Genomic DNA, 13,714 nt, shown 5'->3' with positions numbered 1-13,714 from the left:
AAAAATACAAAAACTAGCCGGGCGTGGTGGTATGCACCTGTAGTCCCAGCTACTCAGGAGGCTGAGGCATGAGAATCGCTTGAACCGGGGAGGCAGAGGTTGCAGTGAGCTGAGATGGCGCCACTGCACTGCAGCTTGGGTAACAGAGTGAGACTCTGTTCTCAAACAAACGAAACAAAACAATAAAACATGGTGCCGTTGAGAATGATATTTTTAAGAATGCTTAAGTATTTAAAATGTTTATAATGAATTATAAGTGAAAGGTTATAAAGCAGGTATACTTTATAATATCATTGTAACATACTATATACCTAGAAGAAGGGCTGAATTTAGCAAAATGTTAATATTGTTGTTGGGAGGTAGAGTCATGGGGTATTCTTATTTCTGTGCTCTGTGTTTAGAATAAGGTTGTCACATATGGCCTCATAGGTTGCGTACTGCACAACTCCAGGAGGCCCCCTTTGTCCTTCTTCGTACTTCCAACTTGCATAACCTCCTTTATTGCCCACACCTTCTAGAACACAGATGTATTACTCTAGTGTAATCGAACAGATAAATACAGTTTAAAAAATTGCAACCTTGCCTTTTCTTCCTAACATACTTCAAAGACAAATGAAGTTGACCTAGTTTGTCATTTTTATTAGAGCTGGAGAGAAATTACCTCTGGACTCTAAAACGGTTGTTATAAAGGTAAACTCAGCAACTCTTGGTGCAGTCAAGGAATGTACAGTCATGACTGCAGAACTGAAAGGTACTGCGTCACGTGTGTAGGATAAGTAAACATATTTGGCCTGAGTAAGTTAATCACATTTTTAAAACCCTGAAATGTATTTTATCTGCTGAAAAAATTCAGAACTGCTGAATCAGAAATGATGAATATGAGCATGAAATGCTCATATTAAATTCACAATGAAGAAGATTTAAAATAAAATTATTTAAATAAAGAGATTTAAAGTAAAATGATTCTCCCCTCATGCACAGGACAAAAGGAGCCTGGTTCTTAATGGCATTCTAGACTAACCCTGGACGTCTCAGCTCCATACTTCTTATATATAAGATAGCAAATATCTTTACTACTTAGGCCACTGTAATCGGGCACTCTGTTCTTTGCAGCCAAAGCATTATATATGACGTTTGATAGAGTCAAACAATTCTTCTTCTATGTGCTCATGACCCATTGCACCTCTATTCTAGAATTCAGCATGTAGTGTGATATGGTTTGGCTCTGTGTCCCCCAGCCAGATCACATCTTGAATTGTAATCCCCATGTGTTGAGGGAGAAAGTTGATTGGATCATGGGGGTGGTTCCCCTATGATGTTCTCGTGATAGTGAGTGAGTTCTCATGAGATCCGACGGTATAACGAGGCAGTTTTTCCTGCTCTTGCTTGCTGTCTGTCCTGCTAACTTGTGAAGAAAGTGCCTTGCTTCCCCTTCCGCTGTGATTATAGGTTTCCTGAGGCTTCCCCAGCCATGCAGAACTGTGAGTCAATTAAACCTCTCTCCTTTATAAGTTACCCAGTCTTGGGTTGTATCTTTACAACAGTGTGAGAATGGACTAATACATAGTGTAATAGTCATTTACATGACTTGTTTGTGAGATCATCCAAAAAATTCATGGATTGTCTTTTATTTCTGTAACCTCAGTACCCTTCTTGGTGTCTGACACAGAAACACTTGTTTAATTGGTGTCAAGAATTCATATATTCGCTGTTGTGGGAGATGTGGAGGGTGCTCTTTTTCGAGAGTGTAGAGGAGTGGGGATGCAGCTCATATGCATGCACAGATGAATAGTTCCATAGCCTGGGCAAGGCTGTCGGTAAAGCCTGAGTCAGAAACACCCTAGGGAGCCTGGCGTGGTGGTGCGTGCCTCTAGTCCCAGCTACTCAGCAGGCTGAAGTGGGATGATTCCTTGAGTCCGGGAGTTTGAGAACACTGGGCAACATAGTGAGCTCACAACTCTTTAAAAAATAAAAAGAAAAAGGAATACCCTAAGGATCTCTCCCCACAATCCCCAGCCTCTGGCAGGGAACTCCAGAAAACTGGTAGATGGAACCGAAAGCGACACTAGATGCAGGGGAGGGGCAGTATAGAGGGGTATGTCTCCTCCCCTATTTGGATTCTTAGGATTCTTTTTAGAAATTATTTTTATTTTGTATTTTTACATTTTTGGAGATTAAAATGTTGGCTTCATTACAAAGCTAGATTGAAGTATGTGGTATGGTTGTCGAGTGGGCTTGCCATTACTCTTCTGTTTTGAACTTACCCTCCAAAATGCCATCTTCCACCCCTGCTGGGGCAGAGCCTGTCCCACTTGGCTTAACACATGGCTGGAGGTCAGACTAGGATGCACCTGCACTCCATAGATCAGGCTGCCAATCACAATGGCTGGCTGAAGTGAAAGTGAATTCAGAAAGCCAGGCCTGCCTAGGACACAGGGGTTGGGGGATGGGAGGTGGAAAAAAAGAGGGAGTGGGAACAGGGAGGTGGGCACACATGCAAAGACACGAACTTACACCATATAATCTGCTTTTTTTTTTTGAAATGGGGACTCACTCTGCCACCCAGGCTGTAATGCAGTGGCACAATCTTGACTCACTGCAACCTTTGCCTCCCAGGCTCAAGTGATCCTCTGATCTCAGCCTCCTGAGTAGCTGGAACTATAGGTGTGCACCACCATGCTCTGCTAATTTTGTTGTATTTTTGGTAGAGATGGGATTTCACCATGTTGCCCGGGCTGGTCTCAAGTTCCTGAGCTCAAGTAATCTGCCTGCCTTGGCCTCCCAGAGTGCTGGTATTACAGGTGTGAGCCACCGCACCTGGCCTACCCTGAAGTCTTTATGTCCTTCTCACTTTTCTCTCCTGGTTTAGCTCACTGAGAGGTCACAGTTTTTAAATATGCACCCTCCCCCCACCCCCCCACCAATTTTGGTTTGGCTTTTGCTTTCTTACAGTAAAAAGAATGCAGCTTCTGAACCAGCCAAGGAATGTGGGCTGTAAAGCATGGGCTGTAAATCATGGACTGTTTCATTTTGATATCATCATATTTTGATACTTTCTACACAAAGTTCCAGTACAAGAGTTGAGATTATCATTGGCAGAAATATGCAGAATTTTCAAGGTTGAAATCTGGGGCCTGAGGTTGCAGTAAAAGTATACAGTCTAGAGTGCCTTTTCCAGAGTTAAGATGTTTCACTGGGCAAGTCTGATAAATCAAATTGATAAAGTGGTAATGGCAGAGAATAGGTGTATAGGTAAGATTACCCAAACCTCATTTGCCTTTTTTTTTTTTTAGAGATGGGGTCTCACTATGTTGCCTAGGCTAGAGAGTAGTGGTTGTTGGCAGGTTCAATCATAGAGCACTACAGCTTTGAACTCCTGGACTCAAGTGATTCTCCCACCTCAACCTCCTGAGTAGCTAGGACTAGAGGCATGTGCCATTGTACCCAGCTTCATTTGGTTTTAAGCAGCTGCTTTCAATGCCTTGCCTCAAAGGAGGTTGTCCTGGAGGTATCTTGAGCCATATGGCAGGTTTTTTCAGAGAGGGGGGCTTTATTTAGCACCCCTTAATCATGGCATAAAGGATGCTCCTATTTTATTTCCCCAACCCTCCCCACAAGGCTGGTGATTGGAAGGAACATAGTGGAAAAGTGAGGGAACTTTCCAGATCTTATTAAGAAGCAGCAAAACACAGGTGGCCCCAGAGCAGGGACCCTTCCAGCCCTACCCCATCACGATGCACTTCACCAGCCCAGGCAGAATCAGGAAGTGAGTGAGTGAGAACACAGAGCTCCATCAATATCACTAGGGCACGACATGTGGGTTCTGTATAGTAAATTGACCTGACTGGGCTCCATTCAACCAGTCTGAGTTCAGCCTCTTCCTTCAGTCTCCTCAGCCTAATACAGCCCTGGGCCCAAAGAGCACACGGTCCACCTGCCCAAGCTCCCACTCTAAAGCCACCATCCCTACATTGCTAATCCTGCCCAGCCATCAAGCAAATGAATCTCCTGAGGGTTCTCAGGGGACTGAGTGAAAGTGTAGATGACTCAGTGTGACCCCTCTCCACTGTTAGAGAAACAGCTCAAAGCAAATAGTTTGTGACAGTGAGTTAGTAATATCAGCCTCAATATGGAATATTCTGTGGCAAGTACAGCAGTGAGTAGCATTTGCAAACCTTTAAGACTAATTTGTGCCATGAAAGAAAGGGGAAGTTGGAGTCAATAGACTGAGCCTCCGATGATTTATATCTGAGTTTAAACTTGTGTATTTCATTCACTTCTGCAACATTTCTTCTAGTCTGTCTGCCTTTGGGGATCTGGCTGAAAGAAGAGTGAGTCATTGTTTGGCCATATCTTCTTTTTAATGTGTTTAATCCCATAATGTAAAAGAGAATTAGGCAAGAGGTTTAAGAGATTAAACAAGATTCATCACTGAATTATTAAAAATTAAGCTCTGGCTTAAAACAAGCTAAGAGGAGATGTGTACAACAGTCTTCAGCATTGCAAGGGACACAAAAACTCCTTATTCAGGCATAATAGATGCTATCCATTAGTTTCTTGGCAAAATCAGTAACTAACAATAATAATGTGCTCAAAAGTTATCCTTAATGTTTTTCTGAGACAATGTGTCACTGTCACTTAGGCTGGAATGCAGTGGCATGATCATGGCTCACTGTAGCCTCAATCTTCCAGGCTTGAGAGATTCTCCCACCTCAGCCTCTTGAGTAGCTGGGACTACAGGCACGAGCCAACATGCCTGGCTATTTTTTGTTGTTGTTGTTTTCTTTTGTTGTTGTTGATATTGTTGCTTTTGGTAGCTAGTCTCCAAAGGTGGCCCCCAAGGATCTATGCCTCCTATGACTCCTGCCATTCTTAGTCCCCTCCCACATGGAATCTAGACTGGCCCAGATTAACTTTAACCAATAAAACATGGTAGAAGTGATACTTATATCAGTTCCAGGCCAAAGCCTTAGAAAAGTCTCAAAGTCTCCCTTTTTGCACTTTTGGGAGCTCTGTGCTGCCATGTGTGAAGTCTGACTACTCTGCTGGGGAGGTCATGTGGAAAGACAGAGGCCTTGGGACTATGTAGAAATAGAAAAAATCCTAGCTGCTCAAGTACCCCATCTGAGTCCAGCCTTCCAGCCATCACTGCCAAGGTACCAGACACGTAAGAGAGATAGCTTGGATTTTTCTGTCCGGTAGTACTCCCAGGTGACTGCAGCCCCAGCCAACATCACACAGAGCAGAAGAACCATCCAGCAGAGCCCAGTCAACCTACAGAATAGCAAGAGAATAAAATGGTTGTTGTTTTAAACCCCTAAATTATGGGATAGTTTGTTATACAGTAGTAGAAAACCAAACACTTTTTATATAACAAATCTGATTATTTTTGTAAGTAAACAAAGTTAATAAAGTACATATTATACAAAGTAATTAAAAACATTCATTTATTTTGCAGAACACTCAATCAGAAAGAAGCCTCATTGGCTTGGCACAGTGTCTTATGCCTGTAATTCCAGCACTTTGGGAGGCTTGAGGCAGGAGGATTGCTTCAGCCTAGGAGTTCAAGACCAGTTTAAGCAATATAGCAAGACCCAGTCTCTACAAAAAATTTAAAAATTAGCCAGGAGGGCTGGGTGCAGTGGCTCATGCTTGTAATCTCAGCACTTTGGGAGGCCAAGGTGGGTAGATCACGAGGTCAAGAGATTGAGATCATCCTGGCCAACATGGTGAAACAACGTCTCTACTGAAAAAAAAAAAAAAAAAAAAAAATTAGTTGGGCGTGGTGGCACGTGCCTGTGGTCCCAGCTACTCAGGAGGCTGAGGCAGGAGAATCACTTGAACCTAGGAGGCGGAGGGAGGTGGAGGCTGCAGTGAGGCGAGATTGCACCACTGCACTCCAGCCTGGCAACACAGTGAGACTCTTTCTCAAAAAAAAAAAAAAAAAAAAAAAAAATCAGCCAGGTTGAGGCTGCAGTGAGCCGTGATTATACCACTGTATTTCAGCCTGGGTGACAGAGCAAATCCTGTCTCAAAAAAAAAAAAAAAAAAGAAAAGAAAAAGAAAAAGAAATAAGCCCCATTAAAGCAATATTTAGACCACAATGAAATAGGATAGCTATAATTTAAAAAGACATAATAACAAATGTTGACAAGGATGTGGGGAAATTGGAACTCTGCACTGCTGATGAGAATGTCAAATGGTGCAGTTGCTTTGGAAAACAATCTGGCATTTCCTCAAAGTGTGAAACATAGGTTTATCATATGACCCAGCAATTTCACTAGTAGCTATATAACCCAAAGAAATGAAAACCTATGTCGCCACAAGAACTTACACAGGAATTCCTCGTAGCAACACTACTCATAATAGCTGAAAAATAGGAACAACTCAAATGTCTATCAATTGATGAATGGATAAATAACATGCGATATTATCTATACAATGGGCTATTATTTGATAAAAAGGAATCAAGTACTGATACCTGCTGCAACATGGATGAACCTTGAAAATGTTCAGTGAAAGAAGCCAATCACAAAGACCACATAGTGTGTTATTCTATTTACATGAAATATGCAGAATAGGCAAATCTATAGAGACACAAAGTAGATTAGTGTTTGCCTAGGGTTGTGGGCAATGACGAATGATGACTAATGGGACTAATGGGTACACAATTTCTTTCAGGGATAATGAAAATATTCTAAAATTGATTGTGTTGATGATTTAAAACTGTGAATATACTAAAAACATCATATCATACATTTTAAATGGATGAACTGTATGGCATATGAATTACATCTCAATAAAACTGTTATAAAAAAAGAAGAAATCATCCATAAGACTGATGTCTATTTTATTTCCTTGCCTTGGGCATGAGAGTCCTGCCTATCATCAGATAGGGCTCAATCAACCCAGATATCTAACTTTAACAGTAGGTACTTGAATGCACTTTTTTGACAGGGGAGTTTATAGAAACAACATATGAGCTGAAAACTGAATGTCCGTTTATTATACAATCAGTATAGTATAATTTTACAGTTGATACCTCGTCTTCTCAATAAGGTGATGATCAATACAGAGATTTGGGCTGAATTCTAATATTCTCTGATTGTGAGATTTTGTTAAGTCACTTCTTGGACCTGCTGTGTTGAGTTCTACATTGCTTCTTGCTGTTCTGTCAGGTCCTTGTATCAAGACTTTTATTTTTATTGTCTGATTGTGAAGTGATATTAGCTTGTCAGCATGAAGAACGGGAGGAGGGAAGTGTTGCCCTCTCCTCAACTCCCCAGAAAATAAAATAACTATACTTGCAAGAACCATTAAAAGTATCTGAATTCACTGCTTATATGGCAAGAAAACATCAGTTACAGTTACAGTCGCTTGCAACTGCATGATAGCAAAATTTTCATTGTCTAATGGTTACCGTATGGTTGACTATTACAGTTGTTCTCATGTTTTTGAAGTAAATATGTATGCTCTATTTGCTATTGGCTACAGTTGTATACTTCTCCATTAATTCAAACTGTTTAACTGTCCATTTAATTCTTCTGTAGACTTACTAATGCTTTAGCTACTTATTTAAAATTCACTTATTATTTAGAATGTGTAAGTATTTACTTATTGATAATCTAAAAAGTGTCAGGCCCCATGCTGGGCCCTGGAGATTCAATCCTAAACAGGACACAGTTCCTGCCCTAAAGTAGCTCATGGTAGACGACAAATGTCTCAGTACATGAGGTTATAGACCTTCAATGCCAATTTGTACTTACTTTGGATTTTTATTTAAAATGTTTAAAAGTATATATTTTATTTAAAATCTCACTTTTTTACTATCGAATATTGATAAAGCAATATGAAAATCTTCCATTATGATTGTGAAGTTATCAAATTCTCCTTTGGATCTGTTAATTTCTGCTTAATACACTTTGACTTTGAGGCTTTACTGTCCTGTAGTGTCTACTCTGCTGTTCGGGCCATACAGTGACATTTTATCTCAGACATTATGGTTTTCATCTCTAGAGGTTCAATTTGGGCCTTTTTTATGTCTTCCATGTCTCTACTTAACATGCTCAGTCTTTCCTCTAGCTTCTCAATCATGTGAAATATACTTACAATAACTTTCAATGTTCTTATTTACTAATGCTGTCATCTGTGCTGTTTCTCAATATGGTTCTATTAATTGATTTTTCTCATCGTTATGGATCATAATTTCCTACTTCTTTGCATACCTAGTAAGTTTTGATTGGATGTCAGACATTGTGTATTTTACCTTGTTAGATGCTGGATGTTTTTCATATTCTTATAAATGTCTCAAGCTTTGTTCTGGGACAGAGTTAAATTACTCAAAAACAGTTTGATCCTTTCAAGTCTTCTTCTTGTTTTTAATTTCAATAGGATTTGGGGGGAACCAGGGATGTTTGGTTACATAGATAAGCTCTTTAGTGGTGATTTCTGAGATTTTGGTGCATCCATCACCTGAGCAGTGTACACTGTACCCAATGTGTAGTCTTTTATCCCTCATGCCCTCCCTCCCTTCCCCCTGGTCCCCAAAGTCCATTGTATTGTTCTTAGGCCTTTGCATCCTCATAGCTTAGCTCTCACTTATAAATGAGTACATACGATTTCCATTACTGAGTTACTTCACTTAGAATAATGGTCTACAACTCCATCCAGGTTGCTGCAAATGCCATTATTTTGTTCCTTTTTATGGCTGAGTAGTAGTCCATGGTGTCTGTATACATGCATATATATATAAATGTTATATATATATATATAACATTTTCTTTATTTGCTCATTGATTGGTGGGCATTGGGCTGGTTCCATATTTTTGCAATTGCAAATTGTGCTGCTGTAAACGTGTGTACAAGTGTCTTTTTCATATAATGATGTATTTTCCTCTGGGTAGATACCCAGTAGTGGGATTTCTGGATTAAAAGGTAGATCTACTTTTAGTCCTTTAAGGAATCTCCATACTGTTTTCCATAGTGGTTGAACTAGTTTACTTTCCCACCAGCAGTGTAAAAGTGTTCCCTTTCACCACATCCATGCCAATATCTGTTATTTTTTGATTTTTTAAAATTATAACCATTCTTGTAGGAGTAAGGTGGTATCTCATTGTGGTTTTGATTTGCATTTCCCTGATAATTAGTGATATTCAGTATTTTTTCATATGTTTGTTGGCTATTTGTACATCTTTTGAGAACCTTCAAAAGAAAGACTCATTATGGTAGATGCAATCCTACACTACCCAAATCTCTCTTCCAGACTAAAGGACCTAATCCTCCAGATGCCGGGTACTGGGAGCTGGGGCTGCTTGTAGGAGGCAAGGCTCAAATGTCAGAAATGTCAGTCCTCTCCAGGAATTGCTCTGGGCTGAACAGTGCTGCTTTACTCACAGGGTCACACTACTTCCTGAGGACAGCCTGCATCCAGTGATTGGTTGATGAAGGACTACAAAGAACCAGTCTTCTCATCCCCATGGTGAACAATTCTAAAGTTCCATCTTAGTCTCAGAGTTCCCCATGGTAGGATGATCAACTCATCCTCGTTTGCCAGAGACTATCCTGGCTTTAACACTGAAATTTCCTTAACATCCTAGGAAACTTCCAAGTCCTGGGCAAACCAGGTCATTCTTTTCATGAGGTGGCTGAAGTCTTAGTTGAGACTCCATCATAACTTACCCTCTCCCTCTGCCCAGTCCTGCTTCCATCCCCTACACTGGTGCTGATCCCAAGAGCGCTCCCTGATAAGCCTCCTGTGTGCTAATCTCTGTCCCAGTCTACTTCCCAGGGAAACCAACCCACCAACCCACAACACTCACGTCTTTTTAAATTTTATTATAGAAAATTCTTAGATATTTTCCTCTTTAAAGATTGCTTTTTTCATATTCCCTCTTCTTTTCTGCAGGGATGCTCACTAAATGCATGTTGAATCTCTTTTTCCTCCATTTCTCTTAATCACTCTTTTAAAATTTTCCATTGTTCTTCTAACTTTGAATTTCCTAATTTTGTCTTCATCTGGGCCTAATTTTCTGTTTAACCTATCTTTTGGCTTTTACACCTTAATAACTTCCTTCATCTGGCTTTGAAGATACCATTGTCATCTGGTTTTCTTCCTGTATTTCTGGTTGCTCTGTTTCAGTCTCATTTGCTGGTTCCTCTTCATCTTCCCTACTTCCCAGTGATGAAATCCCCAGGGCTCAGTCCTTGGACCTCTTCTCTTTTTTACAATCTCAACCACTTTCCAGATGAAGTCATGAGTTTTATGACTTCAAATACCACAGATATGCTGATAATTTTCAAATTTATGTCTTTAGTTCAGATCTCCCCCCTAAACTCCAGACCCCTAAACCTAGCTGGCTAGGAGATAGCTCCACTTGGAAGTATGGAGCTCCTGATCTTCATTCCCAAACCCTGCCATTTTTCCTATCTCATTTAATGAGATTACAGGTGGTATTCAGATATTACAGATGCTCAGTTTAAAAACCTTTAATTCCTCTTTGTCTTACACTGCAAATACTGCAAATCTTATGGGTTTTACCTAAAAATAGATCTGGTCCAAGTCACCATCATTTCTTGCCTGGATTATTGCAGTAGTCTCCTGGCTGGTCTACCTACACTTTATTCTCAATGTAGCTGCCAGAGTGATGCTGTGAAAGTTAGTCAGATCCTTATGTCCCTCTGCTCAGAACCCACCAGCAGCTCCCTTGTCATTGGAGTAAAACCAAAGTCTTCAGTGTGGCCTGCAAGCCCCTGCATGATTCGGCCCCGTTATGTCATGAACTCATCTCCCATTACTTTCTCTCTCTCTCTCTCTCTCTTTCACACACACACACACACACACACACACACACACGCACTCTACTTCTATCCACACAGCAAGCAAGGCTCCTTGCTGTAACTTAAAAACACCAGGCATGTTCCCTACTCAGGGCCTTTGTTCTGGCTGCTTCCTCTGCCTGAAAAGTTCTTCCCCATATACCAATTTGGCTTGCTCTCTCACTTTTTCAGGAGTAGAATAAAAATCACTTTCTCAGTGAGGCTTTCTCAGACACGCTATCTAAAATTTCACCTGCCCCCTCCCCTTTTTTCTTTTTCTTTTCTTTTCCTTTTTTTTTTTTTTTTTTTTTGAGACAGGGTCTCACTCTGTCACCCGGGCTGGAGTGCAGTGGCACCTGCAGCCTTGACCTCCCAGGCTCAAGTGATCCTCTCACCTCAGCCTCCCCAGTAGCTGAGACTACAGGTGTGCATCGCCACACATGGCCTTAACCCCCTTTTTGATGTTTCATATCCCCCTTCCCTACTTTATTTTTTCTGTGTAGCACTTATCCCTACCTAACATGCTACGCATTATATTTATTATCTGTCTTCTTCATTAAAATGTAAACTCTGCCAGGCATGGTGGCTCATATCTGTAATCCCAGCACTTTGGGAGGCCGAGGTGGGTGGATTACCTGAGGTCAGGAGTTTGAGGCCAGCCTGGCCAACATGGCGAAACCCTGTCTCTACTAAAAATACAAAAATTAGCCAGGTGTGGTGGCATACATCTGTAATCCCAGCTACTCGGGAAGCTGAGGCAGGAGAATCGCTTGAACTTGGGAGGCAGAGGTTGCAGTGAGCCGAGATTGTGCCATTGCACTCCAGCCTGAGTGACAGAGTGAGACACCGTCTCCAAAAAAAAAAAAAAAAGTAAACTCTACTAGGACAAGGATTTTTGTCTGGTTTGTTCACTGCAATATCCTCAGAGCCTCTGTTTGTCTGGCACATTATATGAGCTCAATAAATATTTGATGAATGAATGAATGAGTGACTCTATTTTTCATTTCTGGAAGTTTGATTTGGTTCTTTCTTCAAATTGGCCTACTTTTTTTTTTTTATTTATTTATTTTTTTGAGACGGAGTCTCGCTCTGTCACCCTGGCTGGAGTGCAGTGGCGCGATCTCGGCTCACTGCAAGCTCCGCCTCCCGGGTTCACGCCATTCTCCTGCCTCAGCCTCTCCGAGTAGCTGGGACTACAGGCCCCCGCCACTACGCCCGGCTAATTTTTTTGTATTTTTAGTAGAGACGGGGTTTTCACCGTGGTCTCGATCTCCTGACCTCGTGATCCGCCCGCCTCGGCCTCCCAAAGTGCTGGGATTACAAGCGTGAGCCACCGCGCCCGGCCGGCCTACTTTTATTTAATAGTGTCCTGTTGCTTTTTAATTTATAGTGATTAGTAGCATATGCTCTGGAACTAAACTGCGTGGGTTCAAATCTCAGCTCTGCCACTCTAATAGCTCGTGGTAACCATGAGCAAATTTCCTAATATCTCATCTGTAAAAGAGAGAAAGCAATAGTACCTACTTCACAGGGGCTTTGTGAGGATTGAATGAGTTAATATTTTGTGAAGCCCTTAGAACAGTATTATATGTTTGCTATCATTATTATTATCACCATCATTTCTTTAATCATTTAAAATCAACTTATTATTTATAGCATCCTCTAGATTCTCTATTATTTTGACTTTTGGTAAGTGCCAATTTTTCTGTTTGTTGCATATGCTAACTCTCTACTGATAAAATCTAATCACCACGGAGCCTCAGGAGCCAGTCTGTAGTCTGACCAAATTAGTTATTAACTCAGTCCAGCAAGGGAGGCCACTCCGGGGGAACTGTGGAGTGTCGCTCCAAAGAGGGAAGACAGGAAGCTGCTGAAGGATTCTGAAGATTCTAAGGGAAGTAGGCATCAATTCTGGATTGGTTGGTTGCTCCTACTCTGGTTGGGGGTGGGGTTGGTTAAGAGAAGTGGGGATTAACTAGGTATTGGGTGCTGCCATGAGGCAGCAGTAGCTCAGCAATTGGCTAACCAGCAATAGGTGGGTATGGCAAAGCTGTCTGGGAGTTTGGTAGGAAAGCAGTCATCGCTCAAAGAAGGGGTCTTTATGGCATTTTACAGCTGCTAACTGACTTTGGGGGAAGCAATGTTCCTGTGAACTTTGCAGCTGGCTTTCTTTATGTCTGTCTTTTTTCTGGCCTGAATTGACAGTTGCTTTTTCTTTTCTTTCTTTTTCCAGTCCAACCTATTTTTCACTCTTTAAATCTTAGACAGGATTTGACTCTCACCAGCATAGTAGGGTGTTTGTAATTTTTTATTGTGAACTTGTCTTCAGCAGGTTGTTTCTCCCAATGGGAATCCTTGAAACTATTGAGTAGTAACATTTTCTCCGCGGAGATGATTCACACATTTGCTTCTGCCAGAATGCTGAGTGTGTCAATGGCCCTCACTTCTATGCACATGGCATAGGCCCAGGGTTTAGGTTTCTCTGGATGACATTTTCCCCCTCATGTTCCAGACCTTAAACAAATAGTGAGCTTCCTGGCTGGTTCCCAGGGCCCATGTCCAGTTTTTCTATCTCCATTTAAGGGGGTAAGAGTGCCACAAGGCCTTATTTATTTATTTATTTATTTATTAAGATACGGAGTCTCACTATGTTGCCCAGACTGGCCTCAAACCCCTGGGCTCAAGCGGTCCTCCTGCTTCAGCCTCCCAAATGGCTAGGACTACAGGCATGTGCCACCACGCCAGCTCAAGGCCTTCAATTTTATGCAGGGCTCACTGCCTTCCTCCTGTCCTCTCACGGGTATTAGCCCCCGGCCCTAACTCCAGATCCATATTCTTCCGGGCTACTATGACATTAGCTCAGCTAGCTGCTCTGCCTTTGATGGTTCTCTTCATTCCT

At 41.5% G+C, this 13,714-nt stretch overlaps 1 protein-coding gene across 3 annotated transcripts in view; it reads left to right on the top strand.

Annotated features, from left to right (window-relative positions):
* Positions 1-1,355: 1,355 nt before the first annotated feature.
* Positions 1,356-13,714, top strand: part of TRERF1 (transcriptional regulating factor 1) — a 292,890-nt gene continuing 280,531 nt past the window's right edge. Inside the window, exon 1 of one of the 3 annotated variants that reach the window (XM_063633061.1) lies at positions 1,356-1,481. The gene's annotated coding sequence lies outside the window, so the exon portion shown is untranslated. The remainder of the gene's footprint in view (positions 1,482-13,714) is intronic. The other 2 variants (XM_063633067.1, XM_055264111.2) reach the window with 2 other exon arrangements.

Source organism: Symphalangus syndactylus, chromosome 23 (assembly GCF_028878055.3).
Source record: "Symphalangus syndactylus isolate Jambi chromosome 23, NHGRI_mSymSyn1-v2.1_pri, whole genome shotgun sequence".
NCBI classification, from domain to species: domain Eukaryota; kingdom Metazoa; phylum Chordata; class Mammalia; order Primates; family Hylobatidae; genus Symphalangus; species Symphalangus syndactylus.
The sequence above is the reverse complement of the archived record's forward strand: the minus strand, read 5'-3'. Positions and strand labels throughout refer to the sequence as shown.